This window comes from Xenopus laevis, chromosome 8L (genome assembly GCF_017654675.1).
Source record: "Xenopus laevis strain J_2021 chromosome 8L, Xenopus_laevis_v10.1, whole genome shotgun sequence".
In the NCBI taxonomy this organism is placed as follows: Eukaryota; Metazoa; Chordata; class Amphibia; order Anura; family Pipidae; genus Xenopus; species Xenopus laevis.
The window spans coordinates 7,202,526-7,225,474 of NC_054385.1; the positions used below are offsets into that span (position 1 = coordinate 7,202,526).

The 22,949-nt window shown below is 39.4% G+C and overlaps 1 long non-coding RNA gene across 3 annotated transcripts; it reads right to left on the minus strand.

Moving 5' to 3' along the window:
* Nucleotides 1-5,237: 5,237 nt before the first annotated feature.
* Nucleotides 5,238-8,662, minus strand: LOC121396867. Of its 3 annotated transcripts, none has more exons than XR_005963226.1 (4): nucleotides 8,577-8,662; nucleotides 7,317-7,415; nucleotides 6,140-6,214; nucleotides 5,238-5,805 (listed from the first exon to the last, which is right to left on the minus strand). It is a non-coding gene; the product is annotated as an uncharacterized LOC121396867 (long non-coding RNA). The 3 variants fall into 3 exon arrangements; XR_005963225.1 differs by having other exon boundaries at nucleotides 8,551-8,658; XR_005963224.1 differs by having other exon boundaries at nucleotides 8,532-8,658.
* Between the last annotated feature and the right edge of the window lie 14,287 nt (nucleotides 8,663-22,949).

Genomic DNA, 22,949 nt, shown 5'->3' on the forward strand with positions numbered 1-22,949 from the left:
GACTGTGGCCATCTATACGTCTTTACGTGTCTTACCTGGCACCCGGACTGTGTCCATCTCTAGGTGTCTTACCTTCCATCTGGATTGCAACCATCTTCACATGTCTTACCTGGCATCCAGACTGCGCCTCCGTTGCTTGTCTTACCTGGCACCCGGACTGTGAACATCTTTACGTGTCTTACCTGGCACCAGGACGTCTTTACCTGACATCCAGAATTCAGACATTTTGAGTATTCTTACCTGGATCACAATCTTCAGACATCTTACCTTGAACTTGGAATTCAGTCATCTTGAGGATTCGAACTCAGCACCATTGCGTTGAAAGGAGCATCCATATCCAATGCGCCACCTCACCACTTGCTTCTAGCCTTTAATTTTTGGTAAATATATAATTTAAACATGTTGGAAGAGCGCTTTAAAGTGATCATTAAGCCAAGAGTTTTGGCTGGAATTGAACTCAGAACCTTTGCATTACAAGGTATAGCTTTTAAGACTGAGCCATGGCATCATTGGATACAAGCCAACTATTCTTTGTAAATATATAGTTAAAACATGATGAGACAGCACTTTAAATGGTCTTTGGCAAGAATTGAACTCCAAACCTTTTATTGCAAAGCAGCTCCTCTATTCACCACACCACTGCAGCAATCAAGAGAGTATGCCATTCTTCGTAAATATATAGTTAAAACACATTGAGACAGCACATGAAAGTGATCATTCAACTCTTTATTCTTCCTAAATACAAACATGTTGATACAGCTCTTTTAAATGGTCAATTACCCAAGTTCTGTGGCTGGATTTGAACTCAAAACTCTGCGTTGCAAAGCATAACCTTTAGCCACTACACTAAAGCAGCACTTAACGGACATCTTGACATTTTTCGTAAATATATAGTTAAAACAAGATGAGACAGCACTTGAAAGGGATTATTCAACTCACTATTCTTCGTAAATACAAACATGTTGATACAGCTCTTTCAATGGTCAATTACCCAAGTTCTTTGGCTGGATTTGAACTCAAAACTCTGCGTTGCAAAGCATAAACCTTAACCACTACACTATAGGAGCACTCAGTAAAAAAGTTGCCATTCTTTGTAAATATTTAGTTAAAACACGATGAAACAACCCTTGAATATGATCATTAAACTCACTATTCTTTGTAAATATAAATTTTAAAGTTCTTTGGCTGGAATTGAACTCAAAACTCAGTGTTGCAAAGCATCACCTCTAGCCACTACACTATAGAACTGGATGAAACCTTTTCCATGCTTCGTAAATATATAGTTAAAACAAGATGAGACAGCACATGAAAGTGATGATTCAACTAATTCTTCTTCTTAATACAAACGTGTTGAGACAGTTCTTTTAAATGGTCAATTACCCAAGTTCTTTGGCTGGATTTGAACTCAAAACTCTGCGTTGCAAAGCAGAAATTTTAGCCACTACACTAAAGCAGCACTTGATGAAAATCTTGACATTTTTCATAAATATATAGTTAAAACAAGAGGAGACAGCACTTGAAAGTGATCATTCAAATCACTATTCTTTGTAAATATAAAGTTCTTTGGCTGGAATTGAACTCAAAACATGGTGTTGCAAAGCAACATCTCTAGCCACTACACTATAGGAGCACTACATTAAACCTCTACCATTCTTCGTAAATACATAGTTAAAACAAGATGAGACAACACTTGAAATTGATCATTAAACTCACTATTCTTTGTAAATATAAATTTTAAAGTTCTTTGGCTGGAATTGAACTCAAAACTTTGTGTTGCAAAGAATCACCTCTAACCACTACACTATAGGAAAACTGGATGAAACTTTTTTCATTCTTCGTAAATATATAGTTAAAACACAATGAGACAGCACATGAAATTGATCATTAAACTCACTATTCTTTGCAAATATAAATTTTAAAGTTCTTTGGCTGGAATTGAACTCAAAACTTAGTGTTGAAAGGCATCACCTCTAGCCACTACACTATAGCAGCATTTGGTTAAAGGCATCCCATTCTTTGTAAATATATAGTTAAAACACGAGACAGCACTTGAAAGAGATCATTCAACTCACTATTCTTTGTAAATATAAAGTTTTTTCTTTGGCTGGAATTCAACTCAAAACTTTACGAGACAAAGCATCACCTCCAGCCACTACACTATAGCAGCACTTGACAAAAACATTGCCATTCTTCGTAAATATGTAGTTAAATCACACTTTTTACTTTAAAATCAAATCGCATCTGTGACTGTGAGTTTCCAGCCCCACTGCAGAAATCTACAGGCAGATGCATGGGGTGGGCCCTAGCAAATATCATTGGAACATATGGCCTTGGAGCTCTGGCTGGGGCCCTATCTGCAACGTCTTGTATGTTCCTCTCCATGTCTGTGTGGCTTTCCTTCAACACTTACAGCTTAATATCTCCTGACCAAGCTCCACTGGGGCAGTCTCTGGCCTCATAAACATGTGGCACATTGGAAAATCAGCCCCATTATAGACAACTTTCATTGTGAGAACAAACAGTTGAATTCAGCTGTTCAGTGTTCTATTTTCTGGAGAAGCAAAATGCGGGAAGAAACTGACTCGGATTTATGAAAATATTTGCTGCTGGTGAATATGTGAATTTGGCTGTAAAACTGAACCAGAATTAAAAAGTACACAAGATAACCCGGAACTATGTCTCACCTTTGTATTAACTTTTATTAAGATGTAAGGAGTGACATTCTGAGACAATTTGCAATTGGTCTTCAATTTTTCTTTATTTTTTTATAGTATTTTGCAAATTTCTGTCGCCAGCCGAGCTGGATATCAGTTGCTTAGAGTAACATCGTATCCCAGCGGCTCCCAAGGGGCCTTTGAGTCCATGACACTTCTCATTCAGATCTTCCCCAGCAAACTTGTGCCCGTGCCCCACACCTTCCCACTCCAGGTTAATACAGAAGATTGTTGTAAAACTACAGGGGCCACTGATCAGATCCGGCAGCAGTTTGCCAAGGGCCAGTAGTGTTGGGACCAAGGGGCTTCTCAGTTTGTCTATTTAATGTGTAGCATCAACTACTGAAGGGAAAGCTGGGAGCTGTTTTCCATCCCCAGTCCAGAGGGCAAAGCTAAATCATGGGGCTGCTTTAAGCGTCCAGCAGTCCAATGGCCCTAAAAATCTTCTTCCTTTAATAAGTTGTCCCTTGCTCTGTGACATCAGTGAGTACTTGCTCCTTACATGTTTCCTACGTGTGCCTCTTCAGCTCATTGAGCATGTGCAGGGTCACTGACTCTGTCTTGAGAAGAACAAAGGGAATATTTTCAGGGAAAGAAAAAATATTTATTATTGGGCTTCTTTTTGACACTAAAGAGTTTTCTGAGGCCAAATTAAGGCCACCCAGACAAGCCGCAGGCCCTGGAGCAGCTCTGCAGAAGGGATTGACTGCAACACTAAACAATAACAGGGATGGGATCTGTTATCCGGATACCCGTTATCCAGAAAGCTCAAAATTATGAAATGGTCATCATTTCATCCAAATAATCAAAATTTTAAAAAACAATTCCCTTTCTCTCTGTGGTGAAGAAACAGGTGCTTGTACTTGATCCCAACTAAGATATAATTAATCTATCATTAAAACCAGCCTATTGGGTTTGTTTAATGTTTACCTGATTTTCTAGTAGACTTAAGGTATGAAGATCCAAATGATGGTAAGATCTGTTATCCAGAATACCCCAGGACCTGAGCATTCTGGATAACAGGTCCTATACCTGTACAAGTAAGTCCTTGCAGTCAAATGCAAGTGTTGTAGTCAAATAATATTTAACTTTTCATTCAAAATGCATTTTTGATTTTAGGGGGACACTTCACTCAGTAATTGTCAGCCAATAATAAAATTGCCATTCTAAGTAGCTTGCCAATCTCCATGCATTCCTAATTCTCACTGGGTTGAAACTGCCAATTGCCTTCCACAGACTTTGGTTTGGAAAAATGTATGTTTTGGGCCAAAACTCACTTGCACCCAAATTGCTCACATTGCATAATTATCTAATTACAGACAGACAAACAACACTATTGATACTGAAATCAAAACACTGGCTTGTCAGATGCTGCCATCTTGTGGCACTATATAAGTAGTACATTAGTCTTTACTGGGAAATTTAGGGATTTCAATTAGAATTTATAAATATATATAGGCAGATGCTGCCATCTAGTGACCCTATAGCAGAAATTCATTGGCATGAAGGGGTTCAATGAGAAATGGTCAGATGCTGCCCTCTAGTGAAATTATAGAAGTAGTATGTCTGTGAAGCTTTTTATTCATCTAGGTCTGGAGTCCCCTGTGAGCCACATGCAAATGTAAGAGTTGGGGAGCAAAACCCATGTTTGAAAAAGTTCCTGAAAGATGCCAAATAAGGTCTGTGATTAGCATATGTGGCCATGTGGACTGGCAGCCTACAAGAGGCTCTGTTTGGCAGTACAGTTGATTCTTATGTAAAACTTGTCTCCAAACCAGGAATTCCTAAAAAGCACCTTCTTTGAGGCCAATGGGAGCAACATCCAATCGGTTGCAAGTTGATCTCGAGCCATTGGTTGAGATCCCTGATCTAGGTCATGGTATACCTAGTAGAAGTAACTCTAGAACAAACACATTTGCAGAGAAATTATTGAAGACATTTCACTACTCATCCGAGCGGCTTCTTCAGTTGAACGGAAGCTCTGCCCCCGAGGAGCTGCAAAAGCCCAGCCTTCCCCTTCCTGGTGGCACCCACACCCTCACTCATCCCTTTCACTAGACTGGTTGTTGTGATGCTCTGCAGCTGCACAAGTACTCGGCCTATGGCAGCAGTTAACAAATGAGAACTACATTCCCAGTCCCACACAGGAGGGCAGTTTACACCGTCCAACATCAGCAAAGCAAATACAGGGATACGTATGGATTAATGGTAAGAGACCAGTGACAAGGTCCTGAAACAGGGTCTGTACCTTAGAAAAAAGGGTAGACGGGAACTTTACACTAGGAGAATATACGGTTATCAGAGTAGAATTGTTCCCTTTGAACAGTTCCCAATGAGCACAGTGATAAACAGTAGTGTTCCCTTACTGAGCAAATGGGATAGGGGTTTAGGTTGTAAATGGAGATTGATGTGTATTATGTATAATCATAAAGCATTGTGGAATAGATCAAAACTATATAAAGGATATTAGCAGATACACAAGGGGTAAAGTATCGCAAGATTCTTACAAACAACAGACACAGGTGACGTTTAGAAGCAGCTTTATATATAGCTTATGTTACACGTAAAACTCATGAATCTACAAGATTAATGGCAAGTTTTCCAGTACAGTGTTTTCGGGGTAAATAGTCACATTTACAGCCATAGAGTTGCCATTAGTGTTTGGAAAAATAAACCGCTACTTTGATACAAAATATTCTCTTCTTCATCATTTAAGTGAGGCTCAAAAGAACTTCTGTATCTGCACAACACAAGGCAAATTTGTGTGATGCATTAAAGGACATTCACATACGTGCACTTTAGCAATGCTGCTGCCAGACTATTTTCAAGTATAAATATCTGCTTTCTAGAAATAGTGACATTTGCTTAGTCTCCTTTGATATCAATATTTAAATGTGACTTTAAAATAAGTTAGTTCTAAATCTATTCATGATGATTGGATAAATTAGGCAGAAAAAAAAATTACAAAACGTTGCACAATCCGATCCAGATGAAACTACCAGCAGACCAGCTGACACTTGAGCCTCGATATGAATGGATAATGTGATGGAGTGTGGGGGTTATTTAATCGTCAGCTCTTGTATTACCAGTCCTGTGAAAATAAGAGGAAGAAAAGTGTCACATGAAGTACAAATGTTTTTCCAGGCCTTAAGAATAGAAGTTTTATTTAGATATTGGCCATAGCAGTTAAAGTTTCAAGCCAGCTTATGTTTTTTTTAGGGAATTTACAGAAAGTATAAATTTAAAAATGTGACCAAGGGCAATAAAAAGCTTTTACAACTTGTGCAGTGTCTATAGATATAAACCACATACTGTGTGCTTAACATACAGCTACTGGATATTCAGCTACTAAAACATGGTGCTAAATGCCCCAAATCATCCATAACTGTTGCACTGCCCTTCAAATGAAATAATGGGACAATCACCTGAAAATCCCTCTGAGCTGCCTCTTTCATATGATCAAAAAAGGCACCCGATGATGACCAGACCCCAGATTAGCACTAACAAAGAAAAAAGAAGAGAGAATTATTTTTTCCTGCAACATGTTAATATTAATAAAAGTTTTATGTACATTTATGTCTCCTCCTTCAATAAACTATTGTTTTGTGAATAGCTGTACAAGGGAGGGAGAGAGTTTATAAGAATGACCGGTGCAACGTGTCTCAAGTAGTAAACCCATAGTACAGAAACTGGTACAACTATCAGACAAGACTTATACGGCTTTTTAGACTTACTAAGATATTATCAAACACAGGTAAGGCTAAGCAAGATCCCAAACTGTAGAGAAACCCAACGTTGTGAAGCTAATGCCCAGCCCGACGGCCTAGTAAGGGGGAGATTTGAGGTGAGTGTTTATTTGTACCCTGGGTACCCCTGGAACTATAGCAGGGTGACTGTTACCCCAATGTTTCTATATATCTGTAACCTTGTTATGAGCTAAGGGGGCCCAGTCTGAAGGCCAGTTAGGGGGAGATTTGGGGGTGAGTGTTTATTTGTACCCTGGGTACCCCTGGAACTATAGCAGGGTGACTGTTACCCCAATGTTTCTTTATATCTGTAACCTTGTTATGAGCTAAGGGGGCTCAGTCTGAAGGCCAGTTAGGGGGAGATTTGGGGGTGAGTGTTTATTTGTACCCTGGGTACCCCTGGAACTATAGCAGGGTGACTGTTACCCCAATGTTTCTATATATCTGTAACCTTGTTATGAGCTAAGGGGGCCCAGTCTGAAGGTCAGTTAGGGGGAGATTTGGGGTGAGTGCTTATTTGTACCCTGGGTACCCCTGGAACTATAGCAGGGTAACTGACAATCACGGGTAAGAGAATATTTCCTGACCTGTACATATCTGTAAATACAAATTATGACTATGTTTCATGTATTTTTATGTCACAAAGTCATAAGCTAAGAGGTGATGCCGGATCTCCTGCTGGACAACAAATAGGGACTTACGCCAAGTATGTCTGAATAGTAAAAGTAGTATAAGGGCATTTAAAGATTTTACTATTACAGGAACTATCAGTAGTACAAAACAAAATTGGGCTTTCAGAATACCTTGTAAAAAAATCCCCTAAAAATAGAGGGAAATGAAGGGGATTAGGATGTACCTGCAATGCGGGACTTTGTTTCACTATTTAATGCTGCAGAACTGGGTGTTGACTGGGTTACCGAGGTCTCAGCTTCCGTGGGTCTCTATATTGTTGAGTCTGCAATACACAGAGGATTGAGATTTTCAAATGCTGTTTTCAAAATAGTCCCAACTCCCGATAAGGGAAATTTCTGTAATTTTGATCTCCATACCTTAAATATACTAAAACGTAAGCGATCAAGTACTGTTTTATTACTACAGAGAAAAAGGAAATTATGTTTTTAAATTTTTTTAATTATCTCTATGGGAGATGGCCTTCCTGTAATTTTCCACAGAATGGATCCCATACCTGTACTATTTATTACTCAGTCACAAAAACCACCTATTTTTGATAGCTCTTTCCCAAGTAACCATGTGCAATAAAATAGTGCAATAAAATAGTGCATTCGGGACTAAGAAATGATAAATTACATCAGCTTCAACTTAATGGGTGGATCTAAACACTTTTGCATGGCTTAACCTCACTTTTACTGAGTTGCTGCTGAACTCCATCTCCCACAACTATGTAATGCATTAGCAAGGTTAAGGCATGCTGGGAGCTGTTGTACAACAACATCATTGTATTCTTAAAGCAATATCATATACAGATAAGACACAATGCAGCTGTTGAAAAAGTGGCAATTTTAGTAACGTTACATCACTGTATTATTTCCTGAGCAAATAGATCATAAGGAATTCCAACAAGAGCATAGCCACAAGCACATTTTAAGGGACTAGAAAGATTTAAGTACTAGAAAGGTTTAAGGACAGAATTGTGTCACAATGTTCTATGCTGTTGTTTTGTTGTCATTCATTTTTCCAACAAAGGGCCAATTTGGGTGTTTTTGTACAATATGTACATCAATGCTGAAACTGGCAGCTGTGTGTATTGGGAACATTAAACAAATAGGTGGTGCTACATTCCCTCTGCTGTGTGCACTGACATTAGACACAAGGATGGAAGTGTAATTACATAGCTGAGTTCTTGGGACATTAAACATGAAATAAAACTGCTGTGAGGGCCCCAAATAATAACGGAGGTCCCAAGACAAAGAGAAATTTCTCTCGTAAACACAGCCCTGTGAATGCAGCTACCGACCCATCTATAAGAGTTGTCTAAACTAAACTGTCAAATGCTGTGAATGAATGACTTCAGCTGCCACTTAAACATCACTTTGGTTTGAGAGCAACTCACCATTCTGCCTAATACTCACTGTGGTCACAATGAAAATCCTTTTACCTCTAACTTTACCCCTGTCTGTAAAGGAGTGCACACGTCACATGATCCAAACTTGTGATTCACAATAGGGAGGAGCTGCCTAATCAGGAACAGCAATGGAAAACCTGACTATTTAAACCAAGGTCATAACATTAAAGGGGTTGTTCACATTTGGAAAAAACTAACTTGTAGTATGATGTAGAGAGGGATATTCTGAGACACTTTGCAATTTTTTTTCATTTTTTATTATTTGTGGTTTTTGAGTTATTTAGCTTTTTATTCAGCAGCTCTTCTATTTGTAATTGCAGCAATCTGATTGCTAGGGTCTAAATCCCCCTAGCAACCATGCACTGATTTGAATAAGAGACTAGAATATGAATAGGAGAGGTCTGAATAGAAAAAGAGTAATACATGCAGTGCAGAGAATGGACAAGGACTAGCAATGATAGACAATAGCAATGACAGTTAAACAGAACTATAAACCCAGTGAGAATGAGGAATGAATGGATATTGGGAAGTTGTATCAGGAGTCAGAGGCAGCAGTGCAGAGAAGAGAAAGGGACAGACACAATGACAGTTACACAGAACTATAAACCCAGTGAGAATGAGGAATGAATGGATATTGGGAAGTTGTATCAGGAGTCAGAGGCAGCAGTGCAGAGAAAGGGATAGACACAATGACAGTTACACAGAACTATAAACCCAGTGAGAATGAGGAATGAATGGATATTGGGAAGTTGTATCAGGAGTCAGAGGCAGCAGTGCAGAGAAAAGGACAGACACAATGACAGTTACACAGAACTATAAACCCAGTGAGAATGAGGAATGAAAGGATATTGGGAAGTTGTATCAGGAGTCAGAGGCAGCAGTGAGACATTAATCAAACATTCATGCTGTTCCAGACTTCTACCATGTAAAGGTGGCATTAGACACACAGATCCTATCGTACGAATCGAGGATTCATAAGATTTTCGGATCGAGTGTGGGGTGTACCGACATCTTTCGTCCGGCTGAGATCGGTCGTTTGGTCGATCGGTCAGGTTTGGTCAGATCGATCCCGCCGGAGCCCATGGCACATCGGGGAAAGATCCGCTCGTTTGGCGATCTTGCCAAACGAGCGGATCTTTGCGTCTATGGCCACCTTAAGTCTCCAAAACAAAGATGCCGATTTCTTACACTGTTGACAATACAAATACAGACGACTATCCAACAATTAGATCACAGATGACAGTTGGTATCAAAATACTCAAACCTATTTTCTTGAAATGTGGCAATAACTCAGGTGTCACAGAGGGGTATCAAGTGTTTCTCCACAGGCTGAAATCCACTGATGTGGGAGTCATGAGTGAACTCTAAAGATTGCGCATGTTGTCAGTTGCAAATATTTATAGGGGGTAGAGAGGAAGATATTAGGGTCCCTCTATCACTGTTAATAACCAGTAGACTTTGAGCTGGAACCTGAGCTGGGACTTCTGGTGAGACTCAGTCACTAGTCCATACCTGTGCAGATCTGCTCGTTTGGAGAGGTTGCCAAATCATTGTATCTTGCCCTGATATACCCACCTTGAGTGGCTCCAGCCCAGCGTGACTGAAACAACCGGGGAAGATCCCTTAGCTGTGTCGGAGGGTCGGCTTCACTAAGGTTCGCTGGGCTGGGGGAGCTTTTGGCTGCAAATATTTGGCGTGCAACATCTCTTCATTGATACAAACATGTTCTTAAGATTTCTATATGAACGTGTAAGTATTGTTTAAAGGTGAAACACCCTTCTAAATGAAAACATGTGCCATGTCAGTCATTAATCCTAACCCTAACCCAACTGTGATGCCGCCTGGAGTAACCCAACCTGAAGTCTGGAGAAGTCTCTTGTTTTCTTGCTCTAACAAAACATCAACGTTAGTGAGCAGCTTGGAGACTCCAAGGTTGGCAGTGTTTGCCCCTTCTTCTTTGTGTTTGCTATGGAGAGTTGGGTAATATCATGTAAACAAGGGATTGGGGTTTGTAAACATGGTCTAGTGTGTTAGGCTTTGAGCTCTGGGGGTGGGAGTTTGAATCTAGCCTTGTTTGCCTCTCCTTAAAGTGCTGAATAAATATGTTGATTATATATGTTATGCCTCCAGCATCATTTTATTGTTTGTGTGCACCACCTAGTGGTTTAGTCAATGGTTTATGTGCATTGCTATAAAAATGTCTTTCTTTGCTTCCTGTACCTGTACCATGTGACCATGTGTAACAGCAGTAAATGATCAGTCTAGCTGCCATCTTTATACTAATCACAGCTAGCACACCAGCATCTGCAGTAATCCTACCCCATCCACCCTTGTGGTAGCATCGTTGGTAGGTGTTAATAATGTAGAAACCCTGGTTTATGAAAGCATACCATTATTTTCTTGTTTTGTACTTTTATACAAGTCTTATAACCTGTGATATATGTGCAGCCGCCTCATAGTCCTACTGTACACTCAAAAGTGATGGGCGAATTTATTCACCATTTTTGGATTTGCATTGAATTTCCAAATTTTGCCACCTTCAAAAATTCGCTGCCAAAAAAATTAGCTGCGACAAAAAAAAAAGTCACGCGGGCAAAAATTGTCGCTTCAAAATAATTTTGATGCCCATTGACTTTAAAGCATTTGGACAAAAAAATTTAAAAAATTGTCACACGTGTAAAAATTGTTCAAAATTATTTTGACGCCCATTGACTTCAATGTGTTTCGTGAATTTTTAAAAGTTGTTGCACGCATAAAAATTGTTGCAATGCATTTGGACAAAAAATGTAAAAAAATGTAAAAATTGTTGCGTGTGTAATAATTGTTCGAAAAAACGTTGACACCCATTGACTTAAATTTTTCATAAGGCAGAACGCGACAGATCCGCCCATCACTTGTTGGCTTCTAGGCTTTACTTGCTTACAGATGCCTCTCATCCTTTATGCATTAAACATGCTATTTCCACAGTGTTTATGGACTTATGTTATGATACATATCGTACAGTTTCACTAAACACTGTTATTTTCTGTTCCCCAGTTTTACACCTTCCCCTTGTTAATAAAAACTGAAGCTTTCTAACCTGGAATCCTTCATTCCTAATGAAGGAAGGAATTTAGCTGCAAGTCAAGCTACACACTACCCCATGGTATCACCATAGTGGGGATTGAAAAATGCCTTTTCTCTTTAAAGTGCTAATAAACATGATAATCAATGATAAATATACCAAAAACAAGGCCATTTCTTGTGTGGCTCAGTAGCTCAATGGGAAGCACTGCTGTGTAGCCAAACCGAATCCTGTCGCTGGGGACTTGGGTTTGAATCCAGCTGTAGCAGTGATTTAAAAGTCTATTTTCTCTTTAAAGTGCTGAACAAACATGATAATCCATGACAAAATTACCAAAAATAAGGTTTGTTCTTGTGTGGCCAGGTGGCGCATGGGGTAGCACTGCTACATAGCAACACCTGTGGGCCATGAGTTCAAATCCTGTCTGTGACTGTGTGTAATGCAAACAGGTAGCAGCGGTGCATGGCTACAATGTGCAAAGTGGATTCCAAGTTCCAGGTAAGAGTTCTCAAGATGTCTGAAGACTAAGTTCCAGGTAAGGCAACTCAAGAAGTCCAGATTCCAGGTAAGACCTGTCAAGATGGCCGCAGCCCAGGTGCAAGGTAGGACCTGTCAAGATGGCCGCAGAATGGGTTCCAGGTAAGGAGCAAAAGATCGGTGGATCCGGTTGGATACCAGGTAAGAAAGCACGAGATGGCCACAGTCCAGTTGCAAGTTAAGACTTGCCAAGATGGCATCAAATGTGCATTCACGTAAGATGTTAAAAGCAAGTAGCTTTAAAAATAGGGTGTTTAAAGAGAATTTAATTTTTCCTGGCACACTGACCTTGTCTTATCTTGAACTGGGGCCATTTTTACACATCTTACCTTTCTTGACAAGTTTTATCTGCCAGCTGGACTGCAACCACCTTTTCATGGTTTTCTGGTAGCCAGACTGATGCCTTCTTTACGTGTCATACCTGGCATCCGGACTAATGCCATCTTTAGGTGTCTTACCTGCCATCTAGATTGCAACCATCTTCACATGTTTTACCTGGCATCCAGACTGTGGACTTCGTTACTTGTCTTACCTGGCACTCGGACTGTGGTCATCTTTACGTGTCTTACCTGGCAGCCAGACATCTTACCTGACACCCAGACTTCAGATGTTTTGAGTATTCTTACCTGGATCACAGTCTTCAGACATCTTACCTTGAACTTGGAATTCAGTCATCTTGAGGATTCGAACTCAGCACCATTGCGTTGGAAGGTGCACCCATATCCAATGCGCCACCTCATCACTTCCTTCTAGCCTTAAATTTTTGGTAAATATATCATTTAAACAAGTTGGAAGAGCGCTTTAAAGTGATCATTAAGCCAAGAGTTTTGGCTGGAATTGAACTCAGAACCCTTGCATTACAAGGTACAGTTTTTAAGACTGCGCCACGGCATCACTTGATACAAGCTGTCCATTCTTTGTAAATATATAGTTAAAACATGATGAGACAGCACTATAAATGGTCTTTGGCAAGAATTGAACTCCAAACCTTTCGTTGCAAAGCAGCTCTTCTATTCACCACACCACTGCAGGGATAAAGAAAGGTTTTCATTCTTCGTAAATATATAGTTAAAACACATTGAGACAGCACATGAAAGTGATCATTCAACTCATTATTCTTCCTAAATACAAACATGTTGATACAGCTCTTTTAAATGGTCAATTACCCAGGTTCTTTGGCTGGATTTGAACTCAAAACTCTGCGTTTCAAAGCAAAGCCTTTAGCCACTACACTACAGCAGCACTTGATGGAAATAATGACATTTTTCGTAAATATATAGTTAAAACAAGATGAGACAGCACTTGAAGGTGATCATTCAATTCACTATTCTTCGTAAATACAAACATGTTGAGACAGCTCTTTCAAATGGTCAATTACCCAAGTTCTTTGGCTGGAATTGAACTCAAAACTCTGCGTTGCAAAGCATAAACTTTATCCACTACACTATAGCAGCACTCAGTAAAATTATTGCCATTCTTCGTAAATATATAGTTAAAACACGATGAAACAATACTTGAATATGATCATTTAACTCCATTTCTTTGTAAATATAAAATTTTAAAGTTCTTTGGCTGGAATTGAACTCATAACTTTGTGTTGCAAAGCTTCACCTCTAGCCACTACACTATTGGAGGACTGGATGAAACCTCTTCCCTGCTTCATAAATATATAGTTAAAACAAGATGAGACAGCACATGAAAGTGATCATTCAACTAATTCTTCTTCTTAATAGAAACGTGTTGAGACAGTTCTTTTAAATGGTCAATTACCCAAGTTCTTTGGCTGGATTTGAACTCAAAACTCTGCGTTTCAAAGCATAACTCTTAGCCACTACACTATAGCAGCACATGATGAAAGTCTAGACATTTTTCGTAAATATATAGTTAAAACAAGAGGAGACAGCACTTGAAAGTCATCATTCAAATCACTATTCTTTGTAAATATAAAGTTCTTTGGCTGGAATTGAACTCAAAACAATGTGTTGCAAAGCAACATCTCTAGCCACTACACTATAGGAGCATTAGATGAAACTTATCCCATTCTTCGTAAATACATAGTTAAAACAAGATGAGACAGCAGTTGAAATTGATCATTAAACTCACTATTCTTTGTAAATATAAATTTTAAAGTTCTTCTGCTGGAATTGAACTCAAAACCTTGTGTTGCAAAGCAACAACTCTAGCCACTACACTATAGTAGCACTAGATGAAACCTCTTCCATTCTTCGTAAATACATAGTTAAAACAAGATGAGATGGCACTTGAAATTGATCATTAAACTCACTATTCTTTGTAAATATAAATTTTAAAGTTCTTTGGCTGGAATTGAACTCAAAACCTTGTGTTGCAAAGCAACACCTGTAGCCACTACACCATATGAGAAGTAGATGAAACCTCTGCCATTCTTCGTAAATACATAGTTAAAACAAGATGAGATGGCACTTGAAATTGATCATTAAACTCACTATTCTTTGTAAATATAAATTTTAAAGTTCTTCGGCTGGAATTGAACTCAAAACCTTGTGTTGCAAAGCAACAACTCTAGTCACTACACTATAGGAGCACTAGATGAAACCTCTTCCATTCTTTGTAAATACATAGTTAAAACAAGATGAGATGGCACTTGAAATTGATCATTAAACTCACTATTCTTTGTAAATATAAATTTTAAAGTTCTTTGGCTGGAATTGAACTCAAAACCTTGTGTTGCAAAGCAACAACTCTAGCCACTACACTATAGGAGCACTAGATGAAACCTCTTCCATTCTTCGTAAATACATAGTTAAAACAAGATGAGATGGCACCTGTAATTGATCATTAAACTCACTATTCTTTGTAAATATAAATTTTAAAGTTCTTTGGCTGGAATTGAACTCAAAACCTTGTGTTGCAAAGCAACACCTCTAGCCACTACACCATAGGAGAACTAGATGAAACCTTTCTCATTCTTTGTAAATACATAGTTAAAACACAATGAGACAGCACATGAAATTGATCATTAAACTCACTATTCTTTGCAAATATAAATTTTAAAGTTCTTTGGCTGGAATTGAACTCAAAACTTAGTGTTGAAAAGCATCACCTCTAGCCACTACACTATAGCAGCATTAGATTAAAGGCATCCCATTCTTCGTGAATATATAGTTAAAACACGAGACAGCACTTGAAGGAGATCATTCAACTCACTATTCTTTGTAAATATAAAGTTTTTTCTTTGGCTGGAATTGAACTCAAAACTTTGTGAGACAAAGCATCACCTCTAGCCACTACACTATAGCAGCACTTGACAAAAACATCTCCATTCTTCGTAAATATGTAGTTAAATCACACTTTTTACTTTAAAATCAAATCCCATCTGTGACTGTGAGTTTCCAGCCCCACTGCAGAAATCTACTGGCAGATGCATGGGGTGGGCCCTAGCAAATATCATTGGAACATATGGCCTTGGAGCTCTGGCTGGGGCCCTATCTGCAACGTCTTGTATGTTCCTCTCCATGTCTGTGTGGCTTTCCTTCAACACTTACAGCTTAATATCTCCTGACCAAGCTCCACTGGGGCAGTCTCTGGCCTCATAAACATGTGGCACGTTGGAAAATCAGCCCCATTATAGACAACTTTCATTGTGAGAACAAACAGTTGAATTCAGCTGTTCAGTGTTCTATTTTCTGGAGAAGCAAAATGCGGGAAGAAACTGACTCGGATTTATGAAAATATTTGCTGCTGGTGAATATGTGAATTTGGCTGTAAAACTGAACCAGAATTAAAAAGTACACAAGATAACCCGGAACTATGTCTCAACTTCGTATTAACTTTTATTAAGATGTAAAGAGTGACATTCTGAGACAATTTGCAATTGGTCTTCAATTTTTCTTTATTTTTTTATAGTATTTTGCAAATTTCTGTTGCCAGCCGAGCTGGATATCAGTTGCTTAGAGAAACATCGTATCCCAGCGGCTCCCAAGGGGCCTTTGAGTCCATGACACTTCTCATTCAGATCTTCCACAGCAAACTTGTGCCCATGCCCCACACCTTCCCACTCCAGGTTGATACAGAAGATTGTTGTAAAACTACAGGGGCCACTGATCAGATCCGGCAGCAGTTTGCCAAGGGCCAGTAGTGTTGGGACCAAGGGGCTTCTCAGTTTGTCTATTTAATGTGTAGCATCAACTACTGAAGGGAAAGCTGGGAGCTGTTTTCCATCCCCAGTCCAGAGGGCAAAGCTAAATCATGGGGCTGCTTTAAGCGTCCAGCAGTCCAATGGCCTTAAATATCTTTTCCCTTTAATAAGTTGTCCCCTGCTCTGTGACATCAGTGAGTACTTGCTCCTTACATGTTTCCTACGTGTGCCTCTTCAGCTCATTGAGCATGTGCAGGGTCACTGACTCTGTCTTGAGAAGAACAAAGGGAATATTTTCAGGGAAAGAAAATATATTTATTATTGGGCTTCTTTTTGACACTAAAGAGTTTTTTTTTTTTTTTCAACTTTGTGTTTATTCAGGTTCAGTATCATGTACAAAATACCAGAAAGTAGTTGCAATTTGCAAACCTGTTTTACAACATACAAAAAAGTAAAGGGAAAGTAACAGGAATGAAATAAGTAATATGAAATGAAAGCAAAAACAAACAGAAGAAAAGAAAATAAAGATACATGTTGCATACATTTTCTGTTGTCATCGTGTCATCAAGTCAAATTATCCGTATAGGCAAAAAGTAGGGAAATAGTATATACAGTTCCATGTGGGCAGACTAGGTAGGGCCAGCTTTGGTAATCATAAGTCATAAGTGTAAAGAGTTTTTTGAGGCCAAATTAAGGCCACCCAGACAAGCCGCAGGCCCTGGAGCAGCTCTGCAGAAGGGATTGACTGCAACACTAAACAATAACAGGGATGTGATCTGTTATCCAGATACCCGTTATCCAGAAAGCTCAAAATTATGAAATGGCCATCATTTCATCCAAATAATCAAAATTTTAAAAAACAATTCCCTTTCTCTCTGTGATGATAAAACAGGTGCTTGTACTTGATCCCAACTAAGATATAATTAATCTATAATAAAAACCAGCCTATTGGGTTTGTTTAATGTTTACCGGATTTTCCAGTAGAAGGTATGATGATCCAAATGATGGTAAGATCTGTTATCCAGAATACCGCAGGACCTGAGCATTCTGGATAACAGGTCCTATACCAGTACAAGTAGTTCCTTGCAGTCAAATGCAAATGTTGTAGTCAAATATTATTTAATTTTTCATTCAAAATGCATTTTTGATTTTAGGGGGACACTCCACCCAGTAATTGTCAGGCAATAATAAAAATACCATTCTAAGAAGCTTGCCAATCTCCATGCATTACTGGGTTGAAACTGCCAATTGCTTTCCACAGACTTTGGTTTGGAAAAGATGTATGTTTTGGGCCAAAACTCACTTGCACCCAAATTGCTCACATTGCATAATTATCTAATTACAGACAGACAAACAACACTATTGATACTGAAATCAAAACACTGGCTTGTCAGATGCTGCCCTCTTGTGGCACTATAGAAGTAGTACATTAGTCTTTACTGGGAAATTTAGGGATTTCAATTAGAATTTATACATATAGTAAGATGCTGCCATCTAGTGACCTTATAGCAGAAGTTCATTGGCATGAAGGGGTTCAATGAGAAATGGTCAGATGCTGCCCTCTAGTGAAATTATAGAAGTAGTATGTCTGTGAATGTTTTTATTCATCTTGGTCTGGAGTCCCCTGTGAGCCACGTGCAAATGTAAGAGTAGGGGAGCAAAACCCATGAAAAGTTCCTAAAAGATACCAAATAAGGGTAGCCCCTATGTGGATTGGCAGCCTACACGAGGCTCTGTTTGGCAGTACACCTTGCAAGTTTTACTCAAGCCACTGGTTGGGATCCCTGATCTAGGTCATGGTATACCTAGTAGAAGTAACTCTAGAACTAACACATTTGCAGAGTAATCATTGAAGACATTTGACTACTACTCTGAGCGGCTTCTTCAGTTGAACGGAAGCTCTGCCCCTGAGGAGCTGCAAAAGCCCAGCCTTCCCCTTCCTGGTGGCACCCACACCCTCGCTCATCCCTTTCACTAGACTGGTTGTTGTGATGCTCTGCAGCTGCACAAGTACCCGGCCTATGGCAGCAGTTAACAAATGAGAACTACATTCCCAGTCCCACACAGGAGGGCAGTTTACACCGTCCAATATCAGCAAAGCAAATACAGGGATACGTATGGGTTAATGGTAAGAGACCAGTGACAAGGTCCTGAAACAGGGTCTGTACCTTAGAAAAAAGGGTAGACGGGAACTTTACACTAGGAGAATATACGGTTATCAGAGTAGAATTGTTCCCTTTGAACAGTTCCCAATGAGCACAGTGATAAACAGTAGTGTTCCCTTACTGAGCAAATGGGATAGGGGTTTAGGTTGTAAATGGAGATTGATGTGTATTATGTATAATCATAAAGCATTGTGGAATAGATCAAAACTATATAAAGGATATTAGCAGATACACAAGGGGTAATGTATCGCAAGATTCTTACAAACAACAGACACAGGTGACGTTTAGAAGCAGCTTTATACATAGCTTATGTTACACGTAAAACTCATGAATCTACAAGATTAATGGCAAGTTTTCCAGTACAGTGTTTTCGGGGTAAATAGTCACATTTACAGCCATAGAGTTGCCATTAGTGTTTGGAAAAATAAACCGCTACTTTGATACAAAATATTCTCTTCTTCATCATTTAAGTGAGGCTCAAAAGAACTTGCTTTCTGTATCTGCACAACACAAGGCAAATTTGTGTGATGCATTAAAGGACATTCACATACGTGCACTTTAGCAATGCTGCTGCCAGACTATTTTCAAATATAAATATCTGCTTTCTAGAAGTCTCCTTTGATATCAATATTTAAATGTGACTTTAAAATAAGTTATTTCTAAATCTATTCATGATGATTGGATTCTTTGAGATAAATTAGGTAGAAAAAAAAATTCCAAAACGTTGCACAATCCGATCCAGATGAAACTACCAGCAGACCAGCTGACACTTGAGCCTCGATATGAATGGATGATGTGATGGAGTGTGGGGGTTATTTAATCGTCAGCTCTTGTATTACCAGTCCTGTGAAAATAAGGGGAAGAAAAGTGTCACATGAAGTACAAATGTTTTTCCAGGCCTTAAGAATAGAAGTTTTATTTAGATATTGGCCATAGCAGTTAAAGTTTCAAGCCAGCTTATTTTTATTTTAGGGAATTTACAGAAAGTATAAATTTAAAAACGTGACCAAGGGCAATAAAAAGCTTTTACAACTACAGTTGCAGTGTCTATAGATATAAACCACATACTGTGTGCTTAACATACAGCTACTGGATATTCAGCTACTAAAACATGGTGCTAAATGCCCCAAAGTATCCATAACTGCTGCACTGCCCTTCAAATGAAATAATGGGACAATCACCTGAAAATCCTTCTGATCCGTCTCTTTCATATGATCAAAAAAGGCTACCGATGATGACCAGACCCCAGATTAGCACTAACAAAGAAAAAAAAAAAAAAAGAGAGAATTATTTTATCCTGCAACATGTTAATATTAATAGCAGTTTTATATACATGTATGTCTCCTCCTTCAATAAAGTATTGTTTTGTGAATAACTGTACAAGGGAGGGAGAGAGTTTATAAGAATGACCGGTGCAACGTGTCTCAAAGTAGTAAACCCATAGTACAGAAACTGGTACAACTATCAGACAAGACTAATACGGCTTATTAGACTTACTAAGATATTATCAAACACAGGTAAGACTAAGCAAGATCCCAAACTGTAGAGGAACCAAAGTTGTGAAGCTAATGCCCAGCCTGAAGGTCAGTTAGGGGGAGATTTGGGGTGAGTGCTTACTCTGGGTACCCCTGGAACTATAGCAGGGTGACTGTTACCCCAATGTTTCTATATATCTGTAACCTTGTTATGAGCTAAGGGGGCCCAGTCTGAAGGTCAGTTAGGGGGAGATTTGGGGTGAGTGCTTATTTGTACCATGGGTACCCCTGGAACTATAGCAGGGTGACTGTTACCCCAATGTTTCTATATATCTGTAACCTTGTTATGAGCTAAGGGGGTCCAGCCTGAAGGCCAGTTACACTGGTAAGGCTAAGCAGAATACCTTGTAAAAAATCCCCCAAAAATAGAACCAACAAGAGGGAAATTAATTGGACTCAGATGTACCTGCAATGCGGGACTTTGTTTCACTATTTAATGCTGCAGAACTGGGTGGTGACTGGGTTACCGAGGTCTCAGCTTCCGTGGGTCTCTGTATTGTTGAGTCTGCAATACACAAAGGATTGAAATTTTCAAATGCAGTTTTTTCAAAATAGTCCCAACTACCGATAAGGGATATTTCTGTAATTTTGATCTCCATACCTTAAATATACTAAAACGTAAGTGATCAAGTACTGTTTTATTACTACAAAGAAATTCCCCGTAATTTTCCACAGAATGGATCCCATGCCTGTACTATTTATTGTTCAGTCACAAAAACCACCTATTTTTGATAGCTCTTTCCCAAGTAACCATGGGCAAAAAAATAGTGCCATAAAATAGTGCACTCGGGACTAAGAAATTATAAATTACATCAGCTTCAATTTAGTGGATGGATCTAAACACTTTTGCATGGCTTAACCACACTTTTACTCAGTTGTTGCTGAACTCCATCTCCCACAACTATGCAACCCATTATCAAGGTTAAGGCATGCTGGGAGCTGTTGTCCAGCAACATCACTGTTGCATTCTTAGATCAATATCATATACAGATAGACACAATGCAGCTATTAAAAAAGTGGCAATTTTAGTAACGTTACATCACTGTATTTTTTCCTGGGCAAAATAAATCATAAAGAATTCCAGCAAGAGCATAGCCACAATTATCAAGGAGCTTTTGCCAAAAACTAAGTACAAGAGATGTGTCAGGACAGAATTGTGTCACAATGTTTTATGCTCAAGTTTTGTGGTCATTTGTTTTTTCCAGAAATTAGGCAATTTGGGTGTTTTTGATGCAGTTTTTTGTACAATATGTACATCAAACCTGAAACTAGCAGCTGTGTGTATTCTGTAAACACAGCAAGCAGAGAGGGAGTTCGGAGAGGTCATTTGATACTTAGGATCATCTCAGAATATATTTGGGGGGGGGGACTAACATGTTGTGTAAATTAATTTATGCCAGAAAACCTGATAATAAGCCCCTGTGCGTCTGTGAGAGTATGCTTGGAAGCTTTTCATTTATGGCACAGTTAGTAGTGATGATATTTACACTCGCATGAGCCTGAAATATCAGAATGTTAGATGCACAAGTAGAAGTGGGAGGAGAAGACACAAACGATCACCTACCGGTAACCTGAACATCAAAGTGACATTCCCAATTGTTCTTGTGAACGGCGTTGTATAATCCAGCATCTCTCATTTGTGCATTTATGATAAACACATCATTTTTGACAATCTTCAAGTTTCCTTGTGCCTTTGTGACGATTCCATCAATGACTTCTATCATCAGTCGTTTCTTTGGAGACTCTTGAGTTATAACGAATACACCAGTCTGTGGAACACGTTTAAATAAGGCTACACTGGAACCTTTGTCGGCAGAGACGTTCCCAGGACAAGCTGTGCTGAAGCCTGAAAGAGAAATTGTAGCTAAAAAAAATTTCTGATAACCTCTTCATAATGATCAGGCACGCACGGCTACAGCTATAGACAAAGTTGCCATTTAAGATGTTGTGCTGCTGCAGGTTTTGTTCAAAAAAGCATAAAAAGCATAAAAGCATAAAAAACAGCCAAATAATTACCCTAAATGCAGCCACAGGAAATTTTGATGCAGTCCTGGCCCAATAACAAGAGAGTTTTCAGGAGAAAAACAAACTCAGTTGCTGTCTCGGATTTTTTTACATATCTCCAGCAGTCAGCCATGGGGCAATGTTTAGTATTTTTAAAGGGATGGTTCACCTTTGAGTTAACTTTTACTTTGTAATAGTACGGCCACTTCTAAGCAACTTTTCCATTGGTCATCAATTATTATTTTTTTTTCATAGCTTATGAATTATTCTTCCAACTCTTTCCAGCTTTGCAATCAGGGGGGGTCTAAACAAAACAATCCTCTGTAGTGATGTTGGAGCCGGCCCGATACCGGCGGGTCGACCTCGCACTCCTCTTCACAGGCATTATAGCCGCTGTCCCGCCCCTTTTGTGACATCATAATCGAGGCGGGTCGGTGCGGGTCTATAAAAGGAACCCGGAAGTCGGGTGCAGGCTTGGGCTGAGGGAGGGCAGGTTAGGGTCGGATGTGGGTTAAACCAACCCTCACATCACTAATGCTCTGTAAAGCAGTGGTGTAACTAGATATTACTGGGCCACACAGTAAATTCATTTTCAGGACCCCAAAATGTCTAGAGGTTGCATGTTTTACCAATATTTATTGAGACTGTATATGAATTAGGGTATCAAGGGGCCCCTATACCTCACCCTAGGCATCGGGCCTAAACATGCCCCTAAATCATGCGCGTGACCTCACTTCCACAGTGTTCCTCTGACCCCCTACCCCTCATCAATGCAAGGAAAGAAGTTCACTGGCACACAGGTAATGCTAGCAGGGTGAGACCCTTGCTTTAAATTGATTTAGTGCAGCAGGCAACGTTTCGGGGACAACCCCTTTATCAAGCAACCCCCACCCCTCATCTCCATCACCGGATTTCCTATGGAAATCCTCGTGGAAGAGGATAGGCACCCCGAGGGCCACCTTAGGCACAGGCCCTTGGGGTCCT